General features: G+C 39.4%; 1 protein-coding gene across 2 annotated transcripts in view; it reads left to right on the top strand.

The window, feature by feature from the left end:
• Window positions 1-26,967, top strand: part of ITGBL1 (integrin subunit beta like 1) — a 224,412-nt gene that overhangs the window by 117,866 nt on the left and 79,579 nt on the right. The gene's annotated exons all lie outside the window — the stretch shown is intronic.

Below are 26,967 nucleotides of genomic sequence, written 5' to 3' on the forward strand. Positions count from 1 at the left end.
AGAGCTTTATCAATAAAACCATCTAATTGTCCACTGACATTTCTGAAACTTAATAACATCCTATTGAATTGTACTGTTGGCTTTTGAGAAAGCACTATATAAAGAGACAGCTTGGAATAAGCTTTCCTCCTCTTGGGTGGCATGTAGCCTCAGGTGTGTTCTTGGTACCAGATCAGTACACATTGGAGGAGAAGGAAGGATTCATCTAAGGGAAAGCTGGTTTCATTGTTTTTGGTTTCTCAAAATAAGAAATACAGTTTCACCTCTCATGTGAAAATGGCAAAGTTAATGTGAAATATGCTTTTGGAGGAACTGGTAATTGAAGTTATTACAAATTTTATTCATGAAAGAGGAAAAGGAGAAAGATTTCCCTTATGTGAATGTTAGATCGGAACCACCACAATATTGTAAAGTAATCAGCCTCCAATTAAATAAATTTTAAAAATTAATTTTATGTTGCAGGGCTTTTTTTTGAAAAATGAATTTTTGAGATAGAATTCAAGTGTCATAAAATTTATGCTTATAGAGTATACAACTTAGAGGTTTTTTTTTTTTACTGTATTCATAGAATTATCTGACCTTCACCACTAACTTGTTCCAGAACATTTTCATCACCACAAAAAGAAACTTGGTATCCCTTCCAATCACTCTCCTGTATTCTCTCCACTCAGCCCCTGGAAACCATTAATCTTCTTCCTGTCTCTGTACTTTTGCCTGATCTGGATGTTGCATCTAAACATGAAATGTGTCCTTTTGCTTCTGGCTTTTCTCGCTTAGTTTAATGTTTTCAACATTGTAATGTGTCGGTATCCCATTTTATGGCTGCATTATATTAATCTGTATGGATATACCACATTTGTTCATCCCTTCATCTGTCAATCAACATCTGGGTTGTTTATCCTTTTTTGGCCATTGTGAATACTGTCTATGAATATTTATATACAAGTTTTGTGCAGAGAATTTTTGGTTTTTTTTTTTCATTTCTCTTGGCTATCTGCCCATGAGTGGAATTGCTGTATCATATGGAGTTCTACATTTAGGTTCTTGACGTACCGGAACACTGGCTTTAAAGTGACTACACTGTTTTAGTTTTCCTTCAGAAGTGTATGAAGGTTCCAATTTCTCCACATCCCCACCATTATTTATTATCATATTTCATCTTTTCTCTATTATTACTTTTTTGAGGGGTGGGTAGAAAACCCTCCCAAGTCTCCAAGATTATTTATAACATACTGTTTTCCTGTACTCTGGTATTTATCCCTAATGATCATAAGAAAGAGGATAAAATATGAGTAGAGGGAATTTTTAATTTCAGAAGCATTTCTGATTTGCCCCATCCTTCACTAATAACCCCAGACAGGAACCACTGTTACACCAGCATTAGTAAAATATTGTGATTCTAGTGCTTCAGCAAGCCTATTATGCTCTTAAAATAACAAAGACTAAAAAATCAATTTTTCTTGGACTATTGTTATTTATTTATTGCTAAGAATAGCAAGCAATATAATAGAAAAATAAAAGCATATAAAATATCTTAAACATAAAAAGTGACTTTAAGTGTGTGTATATGTGTGTGTGTGTATATTTATCTGCCAAAGTTTTCCATTTGTCTTGAATTTTTATATGATGTTAGTGCAAGAGAATTATTTATGGACTTGATATATCAATGTTTAATAAACTCTGATAAACATATTTGTCTCCTACCTTTCTGAAGAATCTTTAGTTAGTTCCTATATTTCAGGACTAGAGTATATTTAAAGTTTATTGTACCAAAAAGGTGTTAATATGTAGAGAATTACATTTTTAATTTTTTAAAAAATTCATTCAAGCCTTTTGATGCTCTTTACCAATTGTAAGCTTCTCTAGTTTCCTCACAAGGAAACAGAGATATTGATGAGTGAAGTGGTTTTCAAAAAAACTATAACAAAATGTAAGAATTTTGAGAATGAAGACCAAGGATTTATGACAGGCAGGCCAGGGCTCGGACCAGTGGTCAGAGACTTCGTTTTTTATAGGGCTACATCTACAAACTCATGGGCACTGGAGGTTTTAAAGCAAATGGCCAAGATGAAAACTTCCGAAGGATTAGTTCTGCGGTTTATGAATGACAACTGCAGCTGTGGTTACATGAGTGAAGAAAGCAATTACAAGGCCCATCGGTTCTCCAGCCGGAGAGCCTCAGCAGCTCGCCAGCTGGGGCCAAGGGAAAAAAAAAAAAGGCAATTCTCCTGGTAGAATTAAATTAGATTACTTGCTTGTGCTGGTGATGACTATGTGTGATCATTATGTCTTAAAGGCAGGGGAATAATTTAGAGGATGTCTTAAATTCTTGGTTAATCCTGTGATTCCTTGATTTCTGTTCCTTCATTTAGTTAGATGATTCTCCTGGAGCCAATGTGGATATCCAGTGGTTCATCCTAATTTCTGCTCCTGGGGTTGTGGGGTGGATGTACCTTTCTCTATTTTCCTATCAGTGTTCTACTGATAATGCAAGAGTCAGCCATGACTGAGCACACAGACACAGGTGATGTCTACACATCAGTTTTCAACTCTTCTTGGTTAAAAACACACTTTTATTGTTATTGAGGTTCTCCTGGGTATGTGCCTGGCTTTGGCCAGAAAATATGAGCACAAGGGATGTTATCACTTCTGAGCGGAGGAGGCAGAGGTGGTGAGAGACTGTCATGCTGCCGCGCTCCCTGGCATGGAGATTTGCAGTGTTTGAGATGGTGGCTGGTCATTAGTCTGGGTCTCTAAATAAGGAGATGTCTGCTGACCCACCAAAGGTCTGTAACACAAGTGAGAAATAAACCTTCGTTGTTTCAAGTGGCTGAGACATCGGTGTTCTTTGCTACGGCCGCAGAACTCCTGATCGTACTCTCTTCTGCATGCAGAATTACAGAACACAGCCAAAGCAACACAACCCAGCTAGCAGTGCAACAAAAATGCACTTAAAGCCAAAGAGATAAGTATAAAAAAATTGAGGTTTATTTTGAATATATCATATCAGTATGAATATCTAAATCAGCATAAATAGGGACTTCACTGGCAGTCCAGTGGTTAGAAATCCATGCTTCCTCTGCAAGGGACATGGGTTCAATCTCTGTTTGGGGAACTAAGACCCCATATGCTCCATGGTATGGCAAAATCAAATGTAAATATATGTATACTTTATAAGTGATACATTTATATTATTCTGTTAATATCTGTAGCATTTATGGGCACAATAAAATGCTAAGAGCATTGAATGCATTACCTTTTTTAATATTCCCAAACACAATGAGGTAGGAAGAAATATAATTCTTCTACTTTTCATAAAAGAAGAAACTGGAACAATCTGTCATCTTACCTGGTAGGTGCAGGAGAAGTTTTCATAGAAATTTAAATCTAGGCCCTTCAATGCAAGAGCTGTCATTTAAGATAATTTACTAACATTCTAACTTGTTAATGTGTTCTTATAACAATTTTCTGAACAACTTGCAGTGAATGTATATTTTCTTGTTATAAGTATTCTTCTGTAAAATTATTGATATGGCTGCATAGCATTCCATAATATGGTTGTATCCATAGCAAAATAATTTAATCAACCCTCTTTTATTAGAAATCTAAATTGTCTCTTATTTTATTCAAGTGACAAATATCATACTTTATACTCTTATAGCAGAGTATTTGCATAAATCCTAAGTATTATTCTTGGCTGTGGATTTGTTGTTGTTGTTGTTCAGTGGCTCAGTTATGTCTCGCTCTTTGCAACCCCATGGACAGCAGCAGGCCAGGCTCCTCTGTCCCTTACTGTCTCCCAGAGCTTGCTCAAACTCATATCCTTTGAGTCCATGATGCTGTCTAACCATCTCATCCTCTGCTGCCCCCTTCTCCTTTTGCCTTCTATCTTTCCCAGATCCAGGGTCTTTTCCAGTAAGTCAGCTCTTCACATCATGTGGCCAAACTATTGGAGTTTCAGCTTCAGCATCATTCTTTTCAATGTATATTCATAGTTGATTTCCTTTAGGATTAACTGGTTAGATCTTGCTGTCCAAGGGACTCTTGAGAGTCTTCTCCAGCATCACAGTTGAAAAACATCAGTTCTTTGGCTCTCAGCCTTCTTTAGGTCCCACTCACATCCAAAAACCATAGCTTTGACTATATGGACCTATGTCAGCAAAGTGATTTCTCTTCTTTTTAATACGCCGTCTAGGTTTGTCACAGCTTTCCTTCCAAGCAGCAGGGATCTTTTAACTTCATGGCTGCAGGCACTGTCCGCAGTGGTTTTGGAGCCCAGGAAAATAAAATAGGTCACTGATTCTGCTTTTTTCCCTTCTATTTGACCGGAAGTGATGGGACTAAATTTTGTTTTTCAAATGTTGAGTTTCAGGCCAGCTTTTCACTCTCCTCTTTCACCTTCTTCAAGGGACTCTTCAGTTCCTCTTCACTTTGTGCCATTGGAGTGGTATCATCTGCATGTCTGAGGTTGTTGATATTTCTCTCAGCAGTCTTGATTCCAGCTTGTGATTCATCTAGCCCAGCATTTCTCATGGTGTTCTTTGTATATAAGTTAAATAAGCAGGGTGAAAATTTACAGTCTTGTCTTACTCCTTTCCTGATTTGGAACCAGTCCATTGTTCCATGTCTGGTTCTACCTGTTGCTTCTTGATCCACATCCACAGTTTTCTCAGGAGACAGGTAAGGTGGTCTGGTATTCCCATATCTTTAAGAATTTTCCACGGTTTGTTGTGATCAACACAGTCAAAGGCTTTAGCATAGTGAAGTAGTAGATGTTTTTCTAGAATTTTCTTGCTTTCTCCATGTTCCAAGAAGTGCTGGCAATTTGATTTCTGATTCTGCTGCCTTTTTAAAAGCTGGCTTGTACATCTGGAAGTTCTTGGTTCACAGTACTACTGAAGCTTAGCTTGAAGGATTTTGAGCATAACCTTGCTAGCATGTGAAATGAGTGCAATTGTATGGTAGCTTGAACATTCCTTGGTATTGCCCTTATTTGAGATTGGAATGAATACTGACCTTTTCCAGTCCTGTGACTACTGCTGAGTTTTCCAAATTTGCTGAAATATGAAGTGCAACACTTTAACAGCATCATCTTCTAGGATTTAAAATAACTTAGCTGGAGTTCAGTCACCTGCACTAGCTTTGTTCATAGTAAGGCTTCCTCAGGCCCCCTTGACTTCACACTCCAGGATGTCTGACTTTAGGTGAGTAGCCATACCATTGTGATTCCAGGTCATTAAGACCTTTTTTGTATAGTTCTTCTGTGTATTCTTGCCACCTCTTCTTAATCTCTTCTGCTTGCTTCCCTTGTGGTTCTGCTGGTAAAGAATCCACCTGTAATGTAGGAGACCTGGGTTTGATCCCTGGGTTGGGAAGATCCCCTGGAGAAGGGAACAGCTACCCACTCCAGTGTTCTGGCTTGGAGAATTCCACAGACTATACAGTCCGTGGGGTTGCAAAGAGTTGGACATGACTGAGCAACTTTCATTTTCACTTTTTTCTGTTAGTTCCTTATCATTTCTGACCTTATCATGCCCATTCTTGCATGAAATGTACCCTTAAAACATCCAATTTTCTTGAAGAGATCTCTAGTCTTTCCCATTCTATTGTTTTCCTCTATTTCTTTGCACTATTCTTTTAAGATGGCCTTCTTATCTCTCCTTCCTATTCTCTGGAACTCACTTGTGTGTATCTTTCCCTTTTTGCCTAGCCTTTTGCCCCCCTTCTTCCTCATCTTTTTGTAAGGCCTCCTCAGATGACCACTTTGCCTTCTTGCATTTCTTTTTCTTGGGGGTGGTTTTGGTCACTGACTCCTGTACAGTGTTATAGATCTCTGTCCATAGTTCTTTCAGCATTCTATCAGATCTGATCTCTTGAATCTATTCATCACTTCCACTTTTTAATCATAAGGTATTTGATTTAGGTCATGCCTGAATGGTCTAGTGATTTTTCCTACTTTTTTCAATTTAAGCCTGAATTTTGCAATAAGGAGCTCATGATTGGAGCCACAGTCAACTCTAGGTCTTATTTTTGCTGAATGTATAGAACTTCTCCATCTTCAACTGCAAAGAATACAATCAGTCTGATTTTCATATCGCCCATCTGCTGATGTCCATGTGTAGAGTCATCTCCTGGGTTGTTGGAAAAAGATGTTTGTCATGACCAACCTGTTCTCTTGACAGAGCTATGTTAGCCTTTGCCCTGCTTCATTTTGTACTCTAAGGCCCAAACTCGCCTGTTATTCTGAGTATCTCTTGACTTCCTACTTTTGCATTCCAATCCCCTATGATGCAAAGTACATCTTTTGAAACAAACTAAGATCATTCTGTCATTTTTGAAATTGCATTCAGGTACTGCATTTCAGATTGTTGGCTATAAGAACTACTCCATTTCTTCTAAGGGATTCTTGCCCACAGTAGTAAATATTATGGTCATCTGAATCAAATTTGCCCATTCCTGTCCATTTTAGCTCACTGATTCCTAAGATGTCCATCTTCAATCTTGCCATCTCCTGCTTGATCACATCCGATTTACCTTGATTAATGGACCTAACATTCCAGATTCTTAGGCAATATCATTCTTTATAGATTAGAACTTTACTTTCACCACCAAGCATATACACACCTGCGTGTTGCTTCTGCTTTGGCCCAGCCTCTTCATTCTTTCTGGAGCTAGTATTGCCTTCTGCTCTTCCACAGTAGCATATTGGACACCTTCTGACCTGGAGGGCTTAACTTCTGGTGTCATATCTTTTGCCTTTTCATACTGTTCATGGGATTCTTGAGGCAAGAATACTGGAGTGGGTTCCATTTCATCCTCCAGTGGACCACAGAACTCGTCACTATGACCGGTCCATCCTGGGTGACCCTGCATGGCGTGGCTCATAGATTCCTTGAGTTACACAGGCCGCTTTGTCATGACAAGGCTGTGATCCATGAAGTAGTGGATGTGGATTGAAAACATTTAAAGGCATAAAAATATAACTTCTTAATAAACGTTCCCAAACAATTTATATTCTCTAGAATAATTGTATCAGGGGTGGAAGAGGGTTTCCTTCCACCTACCAGTAGTGACAATTTAAATAATTAGTTAGCTTTCCTTGGGGTATTTTTTGTTTGTGTTGAAACTTTTACCATTTATCAGACTCCTTTTATTGACTTCTATCATCATCAAAACAAATGATTTATCTGCAGGCTTATTCAGAAGCTTGTGTTTGCAGCGTTTGCCTTCTTTGGTTGCCTTTCGTCCTTGCGTCTAAGTCATCGTCTCGTTTGGTGCCGCAGTCCCACGTGCTTTTGTTGTCTGTCCTCTGTGCCCTTTGGGTTTCTTTCATCAGACTTGTTCTAAGAGAAACTGCATGTGTTTTGGGCCTTCAACACACATACCCATACCCCCCCACAAGGGGAGGTGGGAGGTGGGAGGAGAATGACAAATGGAAGCTAATTATTGAACATCGTAGCTTCTAGAAAATAGGAACCATGTCCTCATTTGTATCAATTAGTATGCCTTAATTAGTGAATTAAGCAAGTTGCTTCAGTTTCCTCACCTAGGAACATAATTTGAAAGGATAGCATGCCAAATTTGCACCATCTGGAGATTTTTCAATTTAAGCTATCATTTATCTCTTCTTTTTATTGGCAAAGCATACCTTTTCTTGCTTTGATCAACCAGAGACGCGTTTTGTGATGCATGCATTTTTGTTTAACCTGTGTTTTTTCACTCTACATAATTATTTTATAACTGTCATTTTTCTTATTTATATATAGAGCGATACAATTGTTATTTGAAATAGAAAAAATTTTTTGTTTTAAGTCCTCTAAAAAATGATTGTCAATTTTTGTGGATAGGACGGTCTTTTAATTTTTTAATAAAATTTTTATCAGCTTTATTGAGATATTGATATAAAAAAACAAAAAGTTGCACATATTTAATGTATATAATTTGATTAATTTGGATGTGTGCATATACCTGTGACACCATCAGCACAGTCAGGGTGATAAACATATCCATTAAATATCCGTGTATCCTTTTCCTGTGTGTGTGTGTATGTAGTAACGCTTAGCACAAGCAAACATTGACTATCTAACATAGTCAAATTAACAGAAGCAGAAAATAGAATGGTGGTCACCAGTGGAGTGGGGAGGAGGAAATGGGGGAGTTTTTTTTCAGTGGTTAGAAGTTTTATTTATATAAGGTTAATAAGGTCTGGAGATCTCCTATACAATGTAGAGTGGATAGCTAACAATTTTAACTTTTTTGTGTGGTTTTGTGAACTGAAAAAAAATTGTTAAGAGGATAGCTCTCCAAACATTTTAAGTACTGCACCACCTGGTGTGATTTCGATTGTATTTTTAAAATTCCCAGAGGCTTAATTAGATATCTTATTGTAAGTGAAGTGGGAAATGTATAGACAAGAGAACCCAGTATTTCCTTTGAGTAGTACTTTGAGTACACTTTGTCGACAAAGGTCTGTAGAGTCAAAGCTATGGTTTTTCCAGTAGTTATGTATGGATGTAAGAGTTGGATTATAAAGAAGGCTGAGGGCCGGAAAACCAGTGCTTCCAAGTTGTGGTGCTGGAGAAGACTCTTGTAAGTCCCTTGGATAACAAGGACTGTTACCCAATCAATCCTAAAGGAAATCAACTCTGAATATTCACTGGAAGGACTGATGCTGAAGCTGAAACTCCAATACTTTGGTCACCTGATGCAAAGAGCCAACTTACTGGAAAAGGCCCTGATTCTAGGAAAGACTGAAGGCAAAAGGAAAAGGGGGCAGCAGGAATGAGACGGTTAGAGAGGAACAAGATGGCAGAGGAGTAGGTGGACGTGGAGGACATCTCTCTCTACAAGTACATCAGGGATACACCTTCAGACACAGAAGTGCTCTCAGAATGCCAGCTGAGAGTGGGCGGGAGTACCTGACCACTGGAAAAGAATATATGCTGCTGCTGCTGCTGCTGCTGCTCAGTCACTTCAGTCATGTGCGACTCTGTGCAACCCCATAGACGGCAGCCCACCAGGCTATATGGAACCATGCAAAACTCGGTAGGACGAAGGAACTAGGGGGGACACAGGAGTGTTAGTAGGACTGGACCTGCCCTCAGCAGGTGGGGGCACTGAAGCCGGGGTCCGATCCCCACCTCAGGGCAATTGTTTGGGTCAGAGGAGATGGTTAGATAGCATCACCAATGCAATGGGCGTGAATTTGAGCAAACTCTGGAAGTTAGTGGAGGACAGGGGATCCTGGTGTGCTGCAGTCCATGGGGCTGAAAAGAGCTAGACATGACTTAGGGACTTAACAACAGCAACAACTTTGAGAAGGAGAGTGGGATTCAGATTTACTCTTTACTAAGTATTCAGTTTGATCGATCCCCTGCGTCTGTCAGAGCTTGAGAACTCTGGAACAGTCATACACTGAATTATGACCTTTCAGACATAGTTGCTGAGCACCCCAGCCAAAGAAGAGGCAGAAATGATCCTGTAAAATAAGCTTCTTTACTCTTCCTTTTCCAGAAGGAATCATCCTGCTTTCAGTGATGCACCAAATGGGGATAATATCAGTGAATTGGGAAATCATGCCAGAAGCAGAAGTCTATATTTTATCGTATTATAGACATTAAATGATGAGACATCAGTCTTTGGATCCCCAGGGTGTCTCCCACGGATCTCTGAGCACACCTTAAATTTTCACTGTCTCTTACGGCTTTTATGTGTGCTCTAAAATCATGGAATGACCCAGAGTAGAAAAATAGTATCTAGGAAGAGAAAAAGCCTCTTTGTTATTTGCTTTCTTTGTACTCAGAAAATACTTATTAGGATGTCTTAAACTGTATATGTGTTCCACATTCCACAAAGCCTCTACAATGTGAATGCTCTGTATTATGCCTTAGTTAGGGCTTCCAGGCTGGCACAGTGGTAAAGAATCCACCCGCCCATGCAGGAGACACAAGAGACACAGGTTCAATCCCTGGATCGGGAAGATCCTCTGGACAAGGAAATGGCAACGCACCCCAGTATTCTTGCCTGGGAAATCCCATGGACAGAGAAGCCTGGTGGGCTGCAGTCCAGGGGGGTCACAAAGAGTTGGATCTGACTGTATTCACATGCACACACACACAACTTATTTTAAAAATAATACGGAGAGAAAAAGACTTGGATCGTGGGAAAACTAACTATAGTGCCTCCACCGTTCTTTGTGGTTTCATGATGTGTTGGGATGTTTTCTGCCTTCATGAGGGACCAAAGGTGCAGCGTTTTTCTGGACAGTCCGTATTAAATCTGATATTCAATCTCTCGATCCTATGAAGAAGCAGTGTTTACTAAACTACAGGCATGATTTGTGTACATTGAAGGAAATTGCTAAATATAATGGAAGCAAGCCAAGAAAGGAAGATCTCATGTAAGGTGACTCGGTAGGAATTCTCCTTTCCAGCAGGCAAATAATTATCTCTGTTCCTCTTCTTTATTTCATCGTGCCTTTCCTCTTGCTATTTTAATATTCAGCAGAGCAGAAAGGAAAAGAAATTCAAAAGCTGAATTTAATAATTTTGTCTAATCTTTTAAAAAAGATGGTACAAAGTAATTCAGTGGAAAATAATAAATGTAATTTTTTTTTTTTTTTGGATAACCTGAGGATTTTCTGATCCATAGTCCAGAAAACTGTATCACTCCCCAGACAGAGTGAATATTTTGTGTGTGTGTTCCAGTCAGCGATCTTGCTTAAATGGTTTGTCTCCGGCAACAGAACATTTTGTGTCAAAGATAGAAATCAATCCAAATAAATGGACAATTTTTATTACATTTTTGCATAACTTTTATGCAGTAAATTGAAAACTGGCAAAATTTTCTGGCTAAAAAAAGTTCCCAGTAAAGGCTGAAACAAATATTGTCAAAATCTATTTGAAATGAAAATAGAATATTGGGCATGAATTCAATCCCGATTTCTTTAAGTGACCTTAAAATGAAATGTGTGACAACTATGACAATTTTGTTACTATAATTATTAATTTCTATAAAAACATTAAGCCCACTGTGTAGGATATAGTGTGGGGGCTCTAGTGGTTATTTACCTGCTTTTATTCAATATAAACAAGCAAACCAGATACATTTAATGGGCAACAGTCTCTTCTGATTATCAGCAGTAATCTTCACAGAACTACACATTCTAAACACTTTCTTTTTAATAGAAAAATCAATGAGTCAGAGTAGTCTAGATTTTAGGGTCATGTAGATGATCAAAACTCTCTAATTCCTTTCTTGGATACATTAAAGTCTAAGATGTCTTTAAAGTCTAAGATGTCATTAAAAATTATATGGCTTGTCATTATGTTAAATTTCCATGATAGATATATATGCAAATATTATATTGTTTAGTCACTCAGTTGCGTGACTCTTTGCAGCCCCATGGACTGAAGCACACCAGGTTTCCCTGTTCTTCACCATCTCCTGGGGCTTTCAAACTCATGTCCGTTGAGTCATTGATGCCATCCAACCATCTCGTCCTCTTCTCCTCCTGCCTTCAATCTTTCCCAGCATCAGGGTCTTTTCCAATATGTTGTCTCTTCACGTGCAAATATTATATTCCAAAGAAAGTAGTATGTTCAACGTATAATCATACTAGAACATATTGACATCTTATGTATCATATTTTCATTGACGATGTTGCTTATCAAATTTAATAAATCTAATATTTACTGATCATTTTACCAGGTATAGGGCTCTGCCCACCCCCCACCCCCACCCCCCCCCCCCGCCCCTGATAGCTCAGGGACAAAGAATCACCTGCAGTGAAGGAGATGCAGGTTTGATCCTCAGGTAGGGATGATCCCCTGAAGGAGGAAATGGCAACCCACTCCAGTATTCTTGCCTGGAGAATCCCATAGTCAGAGCAGCTGGTGGGTTATAGTCCATGAGGTCGCAAAGAGTCGGACATGACTGAGCACACACACACTTAAATGTTGCCATAGAAATGCCAGCTTAACCTTGCTCAGTGCCTACTGCAATGCATCCTTGCTAAAATACTAAGTTTAATGCAACTAAAGTGACCGAGATATAACCTTATACCTGAGGCAAGTATGTTAGCATCCTTTCATGTGGTTTTCTTCCTCTTTCCCTTGCCTCCAATCATGTTTACTTATCTAATGGAATAGGAGAAGACACAATTCTACAGTGACTGTTTTATTAAGAGTCATTCATATTAGCAAAGCAGTGAGATAACAACAGTTTAGTGGTTGGATTGGTATTTTGAGGGCCCCATTATCTATACTGGGTATATGTACATATACCTGCCTGTTTTAAATGGCAAAAGGACACAGTAATTGCAGTGAGGCAAGGAAGTGGGGTTATGTGTTTGGGCTGAAAGACTCTAGACTGAATCTGGGTTCTCACTGGGGCTACCTTACTGGTGGCTTTGAACTTCGCTGCTTCAGGCTGCTTTTCCTCTCCTCACCTCTGCAGCAAGTGCACTTGAGTCTGTATTCTGACTCATTTGGATCCTTAGATTCTGCTTGCTCTCATGGGTCCCATGGGTTTCATTTATGACTCACCTTCCTCACAGACTTTCTCTGGTTTTGCATCACTAACCTGACAGCTGAGTACTCTTCAGAAGAATCAAGTGACTCGCTGTGCTGTTTTCTAGACTCTGCTTTCTCCCAGGTGACTGCTTTGGTACAGACTCTTAGAGTCTTCAGTTAAGACATCCTCTCATTTGGACTGTAACAGTTAAGATGGATGAGATTTTGGTTCTTCATAAATATTTATTTCTCATGTGATGCCTTTAATTTGGATAAAGGAAGAAAGACAAGATTCTTTGGCTTCCTATTTAAGTTTCTAAGTCTTGGCCTCTTTGCTGCTCAAAATATCCATGCCAGGTGGATGTTGTAAATAGTACCAAATGGTCTGGCATAGCACTGTCATGAGCTGTTTAAAGTCTGAATGGGCCCAGGAATGAAACTGCATATATTTGAGGTCATATGTAACATTCTTTACAAGGACATGGAATCATTTTCCAGCATTTCTTTTTCTGGAGTTTTTCCTGTGGCCCTATATTGCACAATAGTTCACTGAAGGATCTTAAAAGAAATGCAAAAAAAATTGTCAGACGATAATAGAGTCTACAGTGACTAGAAAGTTCTCTTACCCAGCTTCACTTGATGAATTTGCTAGAAGTCTGCATATCATGAATTATATTGAGCTATAGCCACAATATGCCAGCAAATTTGGAAAATTCAGCATTGGCTACAGGACTGGAAAAGCTCAGTTTTCATTCCAGTCCCAAAGTATGGCAGTGCCAAAGAATGTTCAAATTACTGCACAATTGCACTTATCTTATGTACTAGCAAAGTAATGTTGAAAATTCCCAAGCTAGGCTTCAACAGTACATGAATCAAGAACTTCCAGATGTTAACTCTGGATTTAGGAAAGGCAGAGGAACCCGAGATCAAATTGCCAACATCCGTTTTAGCATAGAAAAAGCAAGAGAATTCCAGAAAAACATCTACTTCTGCTTCATTGACTACACCAAAGCCTTTAACTAGATCAAAACAAGCTATGGAAAATTCTTAAAAAGATGGGAATACCAGACTACCTTACCTGCCTCCTGAGAAATCTGTATGCAGATCAAGAAGCAATAGTTAGAACCAGACATGGAACAATGGACTGGTTCCAAATTTAGAAAGGTTTACGTCAAGGCTGTACATTGTCACCTTGCTTATTTAACTTATATACAGAGTACATCATGTGAAATGCTGGACTGGATGAAGCACAAGCTGGAATCAAGATTGTCTGGAGAAATATCAATAATCTCAGATAGGCAGATGACAGTACCCTTATGGCAGAAAGCGAAGAGGAACTAAAGAACCTCTTGATCAAAGTGAAAGAGGAAAATGAAAAAGCTGGTAAAACTCAACATTCAAAAAACTAAGATCATGGCATCCGGTCCCATCACTTCATGGCAAATAGTTGGGAAAACAATGGAAACAGTGGGAGACTTTATTTTCTTAAGATCCAAGATCATTGCAGATGCTGACTGCAGCCATGAAATTAAAAGACACTTGCTCCTTGAAAGAAAAGCTATGACAAACCTAAACAACACATTAAAAAGCAGGGACATTACTTAACCGACAAAAGTCAGTATAGTCAAAGCTATGGTTTTTCCAGTAGTCATATGTGGATGTGAGAGTGGGACTATAAAGAAAGCTTAGCCTTAAGGAATTAATGCTTTTGAACTGTGGTGTTGGAGAAGACTCTTGAGAGTCCCTTGGACTGCAAAGACTGCAATCAATCTTAAAGGAAATTGACCCTGAATATTCTTTAGAAGGACTAATGCTGAAGCTGAAACTCCAATGCTTTGGCCACCTGATGCAAAGAGCTGACTCATTTGAAAAGACCCTGATGCTGGGAAAGATTGAAGGCAGGAGGAGAAGGGGGTGACAGAGGATGAGATGGTTGGATGACATCACTGACCCGATGGACATGACTTTGAGTAAGCTCTGGGAGTTGGTGATGAATGAGAAAGCCTGGCGTGCTGCAGTCCATGGGGTCGCAAAGAGTCAGACATGACTGAGCAACTGAATGGAAGTGATAGTCCCAATGGGCTGTCCCAGATAGTACAGACTGTACAGGTACAATCTGGCTGTCCCAGATGGTGGCTCGGATGGTAAAGGATCTGCCTGCGTTGCAGGAGACCCTGGCCATGTGCCTCTGCAGGGCCAGGAATTCGAGACATGGCCACATGGCCTACGAGAACCTCACAGCATGCTTGTGCTTATCCTGTTCATTGTTTGTGTGGCCCTGGGAAGTTTCATTTTACTTTACAGACTGTCAGTTTTATCTCTGTATTATATAATTGCTGCTTCCTCTAAAATGTTGTGAGGGACAGGTCAGATGGCACATAGGAAATTGTTTTGTTAACTGGAAAACCAACCTGCAGTTGTGAGGGATTGCTGCGGTTTAAGTAGACGACACAACAGGTGAACTCAAGGCCATAGAATGTTAGAGAGAAAATAAGATCAGTATTCATTCACCTCATTCTTTAGTTTATTCACACATTTGACCTATATTTATTGGGGCCCTACTGTGTGCCTAGAACAGGTCTAGGTGCATAGGATAAAATAATAAATAGGCAGCTACTGTCAGGGCTCTCAGCTTGTGGTCAGTTTGGTTGGAGAAGTGAAGTGAAGTGAAGTGAAGTGAAGTTGCTTAATTGTGTCCGACTCTTTGCGACCCCATGGAGCCTACCAGGCTCCTCTATCCATCCATGGGATTTTCCAGGCAATAGAAAATGGAGTGGGTTGCCATTTCCCTCTCCAGGGGAATCTTCCTGACCCGGGGATCAAACCCAGGTCTCCCACATTGTAGGCAGACGCTTTTACCATCTGAGCCACCAGGGAAGTCTAACGAAGAAAACAAATAATTTCTCTTAGCATTAGGAGAAGGAAGTCAAGGTAAAATGGCCAAGGTGGGATATGTGGCCAGCTCCAGAAAAGGGAGTCAGGGACCCTCTCTGAGGATTTCTTCTTGGCCAGATCTAAGTGTTGAAAAGAGGCCAGATGAGGGAAAATGGTCGGAAAACAGACCAAAAAAAAAAAAAGATTTATACCATACTTCAGATTCAAGTAATGAAGGTTTTTTGGAAGAGATCAAAGTTGGATGGGCTTTGTTCTCTGAGAATCCAGAGAGGAGACTTAGAATTTGTTGAAGAAGTATTTTAAAAATACCAACCTGAGCTCCCACCTGACTTAATCCATCTGCGAGATGGCCTGGGTGTCAGGGATTTTAAAAGCTCACTGGTGACTTCGCTGTGTGGCCACAGTTAGAATCACTGCTCTGCAGAGTTGTGTAATGGGCAGAGTCCTGCCACAGAAGGACGGACACTTGTTTTTGTCCTACTTCCCACAGAGCAAATGGGCCTTTGGGAGTGCTTAAGAGTTGCAGGAAAATGAGTGTCCTGTGGGGTCTTTGCCGGATGCTCTGTTGAAAAGGTGGAAAAGCAGTGAAGCAGGGCGGGGGTGGGGGCATGGGAAAATTATGCTCTTGGTGAAAAGGATAAAGAATTTTCAAAACAGGAAGCCCCATCAGGAGGTACAGAAATATAAAAGAGTATGCTATATTTGTTCAGGGAATTGCTCCATCCAAGTTTTTGTATATCTGAGGTAGCAGTGAGAATCTGTATTTTAGATTGGATCCAGTGTAATTATGAAGCTTTTGGGTGTGAATGCTGGGGTTGAACCTCTTTCACAATATTATCCTTCCCTGGTCCTCAGTTGCTGAGAGCCCTTAGTCTGACTTTCAGCCTTCACGGGTTGCTTTCTGAGAACTAATCTGTGATGTGTTTTTCCAACCAAAATTAATTTATATTATAATGAAAGATTCTTAGACTTCTATATCCCAGGATTCTTAACCTGAAATTCACACAATTCTGGCAGTTTATGGTTGGGTGTCAGGGCAATAAGTAACTCATATAATAGTGGAAATTAACTGTACATACCTTTTTATATTTTTATAAAGATGGGGCCTATGGTTTCTTTTACTGGGTTCTCAAAGAACTGCAAGATATCAACAAAAGGTGTGATATTAAAACCACTGTGTAAAACCAAAACACTTTTACAGAGAGGTCAGAGCAGCTTATTAAGAAACATATTTTGCGTTAGATGTGCCTTAACTATACATTGTATGGTTTAATAGTTGAACTAGTCAATTATCCCAATAGTAATCAAATGTAGAAATACTTGGTGATATCCAGTTGTATTTGTAACTTATGATGTGACTTCTTTTTCTCTTTATTGAAGTATAGTTGATGTGCAATATTTGTGTAAGTTTCAGGTGTACAACATAGTGGTTTATCATTTTTAAATGTTATATTCCATGTATAGTTATTGTGAAATGTTGGCTATATTCCCTGGGTTTGTACTGTGTGTCCTTGTAGCTTGTTTATTTTATAGTTTATAGTTTACCTCTTAATCTCCCACCCCATCTTGTTCCTCCCTCCTCCCCTCTCCCCGCTGGTAGCCTCTGGTTTGTGCGCTATATCTGTGAGTCTGTTTCTTTTTTGTTATACTCACTAGTTAGTTTGGCTTTAGGTTCCACATATAAATAACATACATTAATAGTATTTGTCTTTCTCTGTCTAACTTATTTCACTTAGAATAATATTGTCCAAGTCCATCCTTGTTGTTGCAAATGTCGAAATTTCATTTTTTTAAATTTTATGGCTGAGTAGTATTCTATTCTATGTATGTATATATGTATATATGCATACACACACACACACACACACACACACACACTAAACACACACACACACCTACCTCTTCATCTGTTCATCTGTTGATGGAGTCTTAGGTAACATCCATTTCTCGGCAACTGTAAATAATGCTGCTGTGAAAATCGGGTTCATGAATCTCTTTGAATTAGTGTTTTTGCTTTCTTTAGGATTAAATACCCAGCAGTGGAACTGCTAGGTCGTATGATAGTTCTATTTTCAGTTTTTTGAGAAACCTCCAGACTATTTTCCATGGTCACTGTACAAAGTTACATTCCCACCGACAGTGTATGCGGGTCCTCTTTGCTTTCCTGCCAACATTTGTGGTCCTTTTCGGTGACAGCTCTTCTGACTGATGTGAGGTGATATCCAAGTGTGGTTTTAGTTTGTGTTTCTCTAACGATTAATGATTAATGATGTGGAATACCTTTTTCTGTGCTTGTTGACCGTCTGTAAGGATTCTCTGGGAAACTGTCTATTTAGATCTGTCCTTTTTTAAACTGGATTGTTTGCTTTTTGATGTTGCGTTGTTGTTGAGTTGATGTATGAGGATGTAAGGGGATATTAACCCCTAATTGGTCTTATCATTTACAAATATTTTCTCCCATTTAGTAGGTTGTCTTGGCCTTTTTTTTTTTTTTTTAATGTGTTCACAAGATTTGAGTTTGGAATGAAATGACAGACCAAACTCAAAACCATTTTCTTCTGAGGCATGAGAATTTATCATTGAACTTTCTTATTAGAATAATTTGAAACATAAAATTTCAAGGAGGGGGGAAAAATTCCATTCCTGTGTTTCTCTTTGAACAGAGTGACATTTCTTCTATAATGCTCTGGGTTTTATTCTCTACTCATGACAGGTGTCCATTCTGATTAATACATGTTGCAGGCCTGAATGCTCAGAAGAGTGTAACCTGCCATTCTGGAAATAACAGGAGTATAGAAACAAGAACAGAAGGAACTTTAACTTGTATGCTAATAAAGTTCTTTTTGAATTTTATTAATATATATAAAAATTTAATAAAGAAATATAATTGGTGTTTTGCAATTCCTGGGTGGCTCCAAACTAAGGTTTAGATAGTCTGTCAACTTCTTTCCAATCAACATTCAGTCATGCTATTATTGTTTTAACTTTAGCTAGTTATTGTCCATATGAGTCCTGGAATTATGAGGGACAGGGATAAATTATCAAAGAAAATTCCAAGCAGTGTGACAGAGCACATAACCTGAAGAAATAGTAAAGTAGATAGACAAATAGGTCATGAAGCAGCAATAACTTCTGGGATTATTAATCTTGAATGAACCAAGCTCTACCTTCCTGGGCTTGAAACTGTTTATCATACATGTATCCATTCATGTATTCATTTCTTTATTCAATGCAATTAATTCCATTGGCAGTATAAAGTGACAAGTAGACTCTTCTTAATGGTTACCTTAATGGAATGATTTGCATGGCTGTTATTTGAACTTTGATATTGCTGCTAGATTCTGGTTCAATCCAGAATCATAGAAATGACACCACGGCATAAACTGGACTGAGAGGAATGCTGTGAGTAAGAGTAATGGCTTTTATTTGTTCAGTGTAGGCGATGAATATGCAGAAGGGTTCCTAAGACCATGGTTGATGCTTACTCTAGATCACAGACTCTCAGTAACAAAAAGGTATGACAGAACTGCTGCTGGATCACATTGAAGAGCAGTCCCCAGTTTGGGACATATTACAAGTTGTTTGGATTTTATGTCCTGAAAATGTCTAGCTTTCTTGATTATGTATTTCATTCCTTTGCCATTAGTTACAGTGCTAAGGATATAGCAATATTACACAACATCCATGTTAACTGAGTCTTTTGAACATAGATGGTAGAATCCTAGTTCAACCAGAAACAAAGGAGTTATGTGCTTACATAACCTAGAAGGACAGGGGTGAAGATGAGCTTTAGAACTAGTGGAAAAACCTTTACATGTGTCTCTCTCTTTCTTATATGCAGGCGTGCATGCACACACACACACACACACACACACACAAACACACACACTTACATACATGGATGCAGGCACATGACCACATGAAGCTGCCCCCAGCACATACATTTCTGCCGTGTTAGAATTTTGATCTTAATCTTGCCTGCTGTAGATGAATTATCCTCCATGCAGAAGGGTCATGGGTTCTAGCATCACCTAAGGTTATATTTTTCTGTGCCCTTACAAAGGAAAATGAGGGCATGGAGAAAACGCCCCTGTAGCTCAAGGCAGAAACAATAGCTGGTGCATCACCTTAACTTGGAACCATGATCAATTTTGAACCAGTTCTTATGTCCCAGAGCTTCCCAGCTGGTGCCAGTGATAACGAATCCACTGGCCAGTGCAGGAGACACAGAGACGAGGGTTCCATCCCTGGGTCAGAAAGGTCCAATGATAAAGAATCCACCAGCCAATGCAGGAGACACAGAGACGAGGGTTCCATCCCTGGGTCAAAAAGATCCCTCAGAGTAGGAAATGGCAATCCACTCTAGTATTCTTGCCTGGAAAATTCCATGCACAGAGGAGCCTGATGGGCTACAGTCCCTGGGGTTGTAAAGAGTTGGATTCGACTGAGCATACACATACGTGCAAAGAGAGAACTGATGGAGTATTGAACTTGGCTCACCCCAGGAGCAGTGCCGGGGTGGTGATAAGTAACAGTTTAAGACTTCAGAGAAGGATTTCCCTGATGGTCTAGTAGCTAAGACTCCGAGGGTTCCATTCCTGGTTGGGGAACTAAAACCCCACAGGCCCCATGGTGTGATGAAAAAAAAAAAGATTTCAAATAGCCCTTCTGGGCAAATGAAACAATGTTTACTGGCTACAACAGCATTTCAAGTTATATTGATCTTGAGAATCTTTGATTACATGTAGCGCCATCTTCCCATAGCAATTTTGATATATAGCATATATTTCAGATTCACAGTATAAGGATGCCATGACCTGATTAGGCAATCTATGAATAACTGTGGTAGGAGAATAATAGTCCCCAGAGATAGTCATGTCCTGGTCCCTAGGACCTGTGATTATGCCAGATTATGTAGGAAGGAGGAAAAAGTGGCACATGAAATTAAGATTGCTAACGGGGCTTCTCAGGTGGTGCAGTGGTGAAGAACCCTCTTGCCAAAGCAGGAGTTGCAAGAGACCCAGGTTTGATCCCTGAGTCAGGAAGATACTCTGGAGAAGGAAATGGCAGCCCACTGCAGGATTCTTGCCTGGGAAATCCCATGGACAGAGGAGACTGGTGGGCTACAGTCAAGAGAGTGTAGTGAATCATCTGGGTTGGCCCACTGTTAATTACAAGGGTTCTCACAAGGGGAAGAGGAGACAGAAGACTTAGAATCAGAAGGAGGTGACGTGGGGATTGACTTTTCGTTGTTGACTTAGACGATGGAGGAATGGGACCGGAGCCAAGGAATGTGATGGGCCTCCCAAAATTTGAAAAGGCAAGGGATTATTTGACCGTAGAGTTCCCAGAGGACTCAGTTCTGATGCCATCTTTATTTTCGCCTAGTGAAGTCCATTTAGACTTCTGATCCCTGGAACTATAAGGTAGGACATTTTGTGTCACACTTAGCCACAGAGTTTGTGGAAATTTGTTTTAGCAGCAAAAGAAAATTAGTACAGGGACCTCCCTGATGGGCCCAACAGTTAAGACTTCATACTCCCAATTCAGGGGTGTGGGCTCAATCCCTGGTCCTCAGGGAGCTAAAATCCCACATGCCTGGTGGCCAAAACGTAGAACATAAACAGCAGAAGCAATACTGTGACAAATTCAGTAATGAGTTTTAAAATGGTGTTGTGTTAGTCACTCAGTTGTGTCCGACTCTTTGAGCCTCCACGGACTGTAGCCCGCCAGGCTCCTCTGTCGTGGAATTCTCCAGGCAAGAACACTGGAATGTGCTGCCATTTCCTTCTCTAGGGTAAACTCCCAACTCAGGGATTGAAGCCAGGTCTCCTGCATTACAGGCAGATTCTTTACCAATCTGAGCCACCAGGGAAGTGGTAGACATCAAAAAAATCTTAAAAGAAAGAAGGAAAACTAGTACAGTGCCACAGGGAAATATTCTTTGACATAGTCACAAGGATATAAATCAATAAATCAGAATCTTTTTCTGAGTAACTTACGTAGGCCCATAAATTTTTTTAGACTTTTACAGTCTGTAAAAGAATAATACTTAGAAGGTATTTCTTTTACTGCTAGTACTTCACCTACCAGCATAAACCTAAAAAGCTGACTAGTGTATAATTTCCATGTTGACTTTCCTTTGCATCATTTTAAAATAATGGAAATTAGCTTTTAAACACAACTTTATATCCTGCGTTTTGCAATTATATGAGATCTTACAGTTTATCCCACTTTGTAACATAGTCTGGATATGTTGTTTTTAATGGCTGTATACTGTATTAAGAGATTTTGATCACATGTAACATTCATCTTTGTTTCCTCATTTAATCCATTTTTCTACTTAAATGGCCCATGAACACAATTATATGATTTTCATATTATGGTCTAAATTTTTTTCTGGTTTTGACATTTTAATACTGGGTGTGCATCATTACCTGGAGTAAGTAAGTAGATCTAAGTTTTCCTGGGCCCACATTTTGGGAGTCTCTTTTAATAAAATGAATTAAAAATTACAGGGACAAAATTAGTTAAGATGAATTTCTACTTAGGATGAAAAGGGAAATCAACATACTTGTTTTCATCTTACTGATTGCGTCTACTTTTGGCTATGCTGGCTCTTCGTTGCTGCATGCAGGCTTTCTCTGATTGTGACAAGCAGGGTCCACTCTAGTCACGGCACACCGGCTTCTCGTTGTTGTGGCTTCTCTTATTGCGGAGCACAGGCTCAAGGCGTCCAGGCTTCAGTGGTTGTGGCACACAGGCCCAGTTGCCCCCAGGCTTGTGAGATCTTCCTAGACCAGGGATTGAACCCATGTCCTCAGCACTGGCAGGTATATTCTTAACCATTGCATCACCAGGGAAGTCCAACATACTTTTTTAAAGCAGACAGACACCACAAACATCACAAAATCCAGAGTACGATAGAATTGCAATTTTTATGGTTTGGCTATAAATGACTATGTATGTATACATCAAGATTTGTTTCTTCCCAACTTTCCAAAATTTGCAAATGAGGGCTGGGCCTTACGGAATACGTTCACTGTTATGACTTGATCTCTGGCCTGAAGGCTCAATATTGCCATTTTTTGTTTATTTTTCATTCAGGTTGCCATTTCTCACCTGAACCCCTTATAGACCTCAAGATCTTCCAGCAAAATATAATTGTGACCTGGAGTCTTGGTTTCACAGTTCACAAAAAGCTAGGTTTTTAGGTAATAGAAATTCAGAGTTACAACCCTTCTGACTATATTTCACCTCACTTGAAAAGAGATAAGGAAGCTGATCGAGCCCAGATTGAAGCTAAGCCTAAAATGAGCTGTGCCTACTCGTTGAAAAATGTTCCCACACTCTAGAGCCTTTATTCTATCTTTAAAATGCTCTTGTCCATCTCTTCACAAGACTTTGGAGACTGGAGATTTTCAGAGTCTTAAGTGTTGATGTGAAGATAATACAAAAAGAAAGCTTTTTTCAAAACTTTTTAACCCTCAACGACTTCTCTGGGGTTAAAAAAGCAGATTTTATCTAAAACTGTTGGCCATGACAAATTAGGGATGGAGGGGATCATCGAAATCAGGAAGTGGGAAAGTTTGGCGGATTATCCCTAAAGCCTGGATCAGACAAGGAAATCAGCCAGAGGCAGCGCAGATTTAAGTGAAGATGGGCACCCTCAGGTCAAGGGCCTGGGCTGGTTGGAGCAAAGAGATAGAACAAGAAGAAATGGGAGGAAATGTTTTAATGGATTGAAGACAGGGTGGATATGAGTGGAAAATCTTTATTTCAGTGAATACAGGGCCTTCTTCCATGGATTTAGTTCTATATTCCTGACACTGATCTAAAAGGAAAAAGAAAAATTGAATCTAGAGTGAGGTTGGTGTGTGTGTATATATTTTCCTGTACCTGTGACTTAATTCTAAAGTCAATTAGCAATAATATGGGAATTTTCCATTATATATGCTCTTTTCTCTAACAGAGTAGATTCTGTTTTGCAGACAGATGAACAAAATGTGAATTCATTAATAATAGGTAATTTCTGTCATTGTGATTAACATTATTAATATGGATTTTATTCTGCATTTAGCTTGTACATTTTGACCTTTTCTGTTAAAAATAACTCATCATAAATTTGAAGAAAACTATAAAAATTGATACAATAATGTAATCTGTGGTTTATTCATTTAACTTGACCCTGTGACAGAGTGATCTAATATTTAGTGTATGGTCAACAATCTGTAAGAAATTTTTAGGGATTATCTCATAAGAAATCTGCTAGGATGATGAATACCTACTGTTTCTTTCTAAAAGTCTAAAAAGTTTGTTAAATGAATTATCTCATATTTTCTTGTACTGAAATTGCTTTCTTATTTCTGTCCAAATACCTAATGCAGAATTCTATTCTATTTCTCATCCCACATGCAGAAACACTGTGTCATTATTTTTAAAAAGGGATGTAAATGCATTTAGTTGCTCTCTTCTATATGGTTTCCATATAGATTCCTGACTAGATGATCCTATAAAATTATAAAACTCAGGTCTCCTGTTGATTTTTATCCGAGGATGGGTAATGAGTTTAGCTTTGAGTCATTGCAGTTCCAAAGCTGTAAAGAAAATCATTGTAATCACACTTAAACTTCGCATTGCCTGGATCCAAGGCAAGACGAGATTGTCAAATGGACAACTGACGTGAGAACTTTCTCCTTCATGTTGGAGATCATCAGGGTAGTCTACTGAGTAATCTGCACATAGAACATTTTACTTATTATTTTTATTTTTATTGAAGAATAGTTGATTTACAATGTTGTGTTAATTCCTGCTATACGGCAAAATGATTGTTATATATATAATATATATTAACACAATTTATATATATTTATTTTTTCTTTTAAAATATTTTCTTCCATTATGGTTTATCAGAGGGTACTGAATATAGTTCCCTGTGCTATACAATCAGAACTGATGTTTATCCATTCTATGTATAACGGCTTACGTCTACTAACCCCAACCTCCTACTCTATGCCCTTGGCCTCTCCTTTCCCTTAGCAACCATAAGTCTGTTCTCTTTGTCTGTGAATCTGTTTCATAGATAGGTCCATTTGTGACCTATTTTAGCTTCCACATGTAAATAATATCATAGAGTATTTGTCTTTCTCTTTCTGACTGGCTTCACTTAATATGATTATCTCTACTTCCATCCATGTTGCTGCAGACGGCATTGTTTCATTCTTTCTTATGGCTGAGTAGTAGTCCACTGTGCATGTATATATACCACATCCTCTTTATCCATTATCTGTTGATGGACATTTAGGTTGCTTCCATGTCTTGGCTCTTGTAAATAGTGCTGTTATGACCATAAGGGTGCTTGTATCGTTTTGAATTATTGTTTTCTCTGGATATGTGCCCAGGAGTGGGATTCGTGGCTCACTGGTAATTCTGGGCTTCCCAGATGGCGCTAGTGGTAAAGAATCAGCCTGCCAATGCAGGAGATGTAAGAGATGAGAGTTTGATCCCTTAGTCAGGAAGGTCCCCTGGAGGAGGGCATGGCAACCCACTCCAGTATCCTTGTCTGTGAATCCCATGGACAGAGGAGCCTGCAGGCTACAGTCCATAAGGTCGCAAAGAGTCAGACATGGCTGAAGCAACTTAGCGCAGCACAGCCCAGCAGATGGTAATTCTATTTTTAATTCTTTGAGGAACCACCATACTGTTTTCCATAGCAGCTGCTCCAGCTTAAGAATGTAGAACATCTTAAAGGAATGGAATCTTACTTTTTTGCATATATGCGATAGCCTTTTGAGTCTGTTTTAAATCTCATTCAAAATACCTTATTGCATAAAACAATTAAAGTAACCAATTTAATAAATATTCCATTAGGCTGATTAAACATGTCCCTCTGCAGTCTATTGAAAATAGCAATATGTACAGGGCCTTGTATTCATTCAGAGCAGTCATGGGTACAGGGTGACCCAGAGCCCCCAGGGTTCCTAGAGGTATTCTGGAGATATCCTGGAGGGATCCTAGAAAGGTTACTTTGGAGAGAGAAAAATCTGGATTTGTTGCTTTTCCAATACCCCTATCTCTTGCTTCTTCCAGGTAAATTTCACTTACATATGTATTATTTAGTAAGGATCTATTAATAATTTCATTTGGAAAAAAATGTTTCTGCTGGTTTCTTGTTGCTGTTCCCGTTCAAACGTGAAAACCTTTGCTTTAGTGAAAGCAAACACCATTTCTTCCTGAATTTATCTCCAGTTTAGGCAAACATTTACATTCTGTGCTCTAATAACTACAAGGCATTTCATTTTCCCTGCTCAGAGCCTTTAAGTGTTCACCTGAAATGATGTAAAAATAAACTGTCACTCCAAAAGGAAAAAGAAGCGTCTGTGGATGGAGAGCTCAGGATTGTAGACACACCGAGGGTTGGTCACAGACTGAAACCCAAATGCTGAGGCAGAATACAATCAAAGGAATAACTGTGTCCAGTGCTGCCATGGGGCTTGAGCCGCTCTGCATTTTATTTCTCTTAAATCTGTGACTTTCCTGAGAGTTAGACAGGAGGGTCCAGCATCAAGGATTTGATTTCCCTTCAAATCCTGGGCACTGCAATCAGCTGGAGCCACCCGCAGATCCTTTTGTTGATAAGTGACTCAGGAAGAGACGAGGAACCCTCCCCATCGGCAGGCTGCAAGTGAACTGAACTGCAGCCTGTTTCATGACATGGCTAACAGTTACTCTCGTTTTTTTGTAGAGGGTGGCAAAGGCATTTTTTATTGTAATAAGGTGCAATCTGTGAATCCTGCCATATACCAGATTAAAAGAGCTGCTGCTACATCAGTGCAGAGAGAGTAGAGGCAGGTAATTATTCAGAGATACTGCTTCCGGGACAGAACGCTGTCACCCATAATGGCCCCCTGCAGAGAGATAAATGGAGAGGCTGAGGCAGCCTACTTATTTTTTGAAGCCAGAGATGTTTTTTCGGTGACACAATTGCAGCTCCCGTGATTACCTTTCCTGTTTTACCAAATGAAAGGTTGTAGATTTTAATCATCATGTCTGATGGAGGGCTGATGTCACAAAGTGACAGAAGGTGACAATAACCTGCCGTGTGCAGACTGCTTTAGGACACAGTCCTGGTGCAGGATTGGGGAAACCGCTTCTTTATAAATGGGTAGATTGTTGGCTTATGCATCTTCTCAAATTCTAAATTAGTTCTGTTCCTACCAGTTAACACTTCATCTCTCTTTGCTTTAACGATGAAAATTCAGCTGGGAAGTGACCTCTGAGATGACAGATTTCATTTGATTTCAGGGATGACTCTTTTATCTATAGCTTGAGGGTTACCTGTAGGGCAAGATGGCTCTATAACTGTGTTCTTTGAATGGAGACGGTCCCTTTCTCTGATCTGGTATTTATTAAATAAAGGACTTCATCATTGTGTGAAGTGGACAGAAATAATATTCTGCCCAACTTGAAATGTCTGAGCTATTAACTTACAGGACGGAAGCCACTTGGTAGATGGTTCAAGAGAAATTTGATGTGGTTTGTTCCCTTGCAGACTGTTTGC

Source organism: Capricornis sumatraensis, chromosome 12 (genome assembly GCF_032405125.1).
Source record: "Capricornis sumatraensis isolate serow.1 chromosome 12, serow.2, whole genome shotgun sequence".
Lineage (NCBI taxonomy): Eukaryota > Metazoa > Chordata > Mammalia > Artiodactyla > Bovidae > Capricornis > Capricornis sumatraensis.